Raw genomic sequence first — 408 nt, 5'->3', positions numbered from 1 at the left:
TTAATGCCCTGGTCCTGCCCTGGAATCATGTGAGGCGCGCCAACCCGCTTCGTTGTGGTCCCCGTGGAAGGGAAGGGCTGGGGCAGACCTGGCTCTGGCTGCCAGGACCTGAGCCGCAGGACCAGCCGCAACCCTCCAGCCCTCTCGGCCCACCAGACCGCACCAGGACGCGGGCTGGGCGGCAGGGGAGGGACCCACCTGCAGACCTCACATCCCAGACGTCCCTTGGGCCCGAGGGCCGAGTCCCCAGCTGCAGGTGACCAGGCCAGGTGTTTCTACCCCAGCTCCTCCCGCCCTGGCGACTGGCGACCTCTGAGACACACCCCAGTCCTCAGCTCTGGGTGCACGCCCCGGTGTGAGCTCAAGGTAGGCCGGGCCACGCGCCGGCGGGGCCGGAGGGGTGCGAAG

This window comes from Fukomys damarensis, unplaced genomic scaffold (genome assembly GCF_012274545.1).
Source record: "Fukomys damarensis isolate Sample0158 unplaced genomic scaffold, DMR_v1.0_HiC HiC_scaffold_17, whole genome shotgun sequence".
NCBI classification, from domain to species: Eukaryota; Metazoa; Chordata; class Mammalia; order Rodentia; family Bathyergidae; genus Fukomys; species Fukomys damarensis.
Note: the sequence above shows the minus strand (reverse complement) of the source record.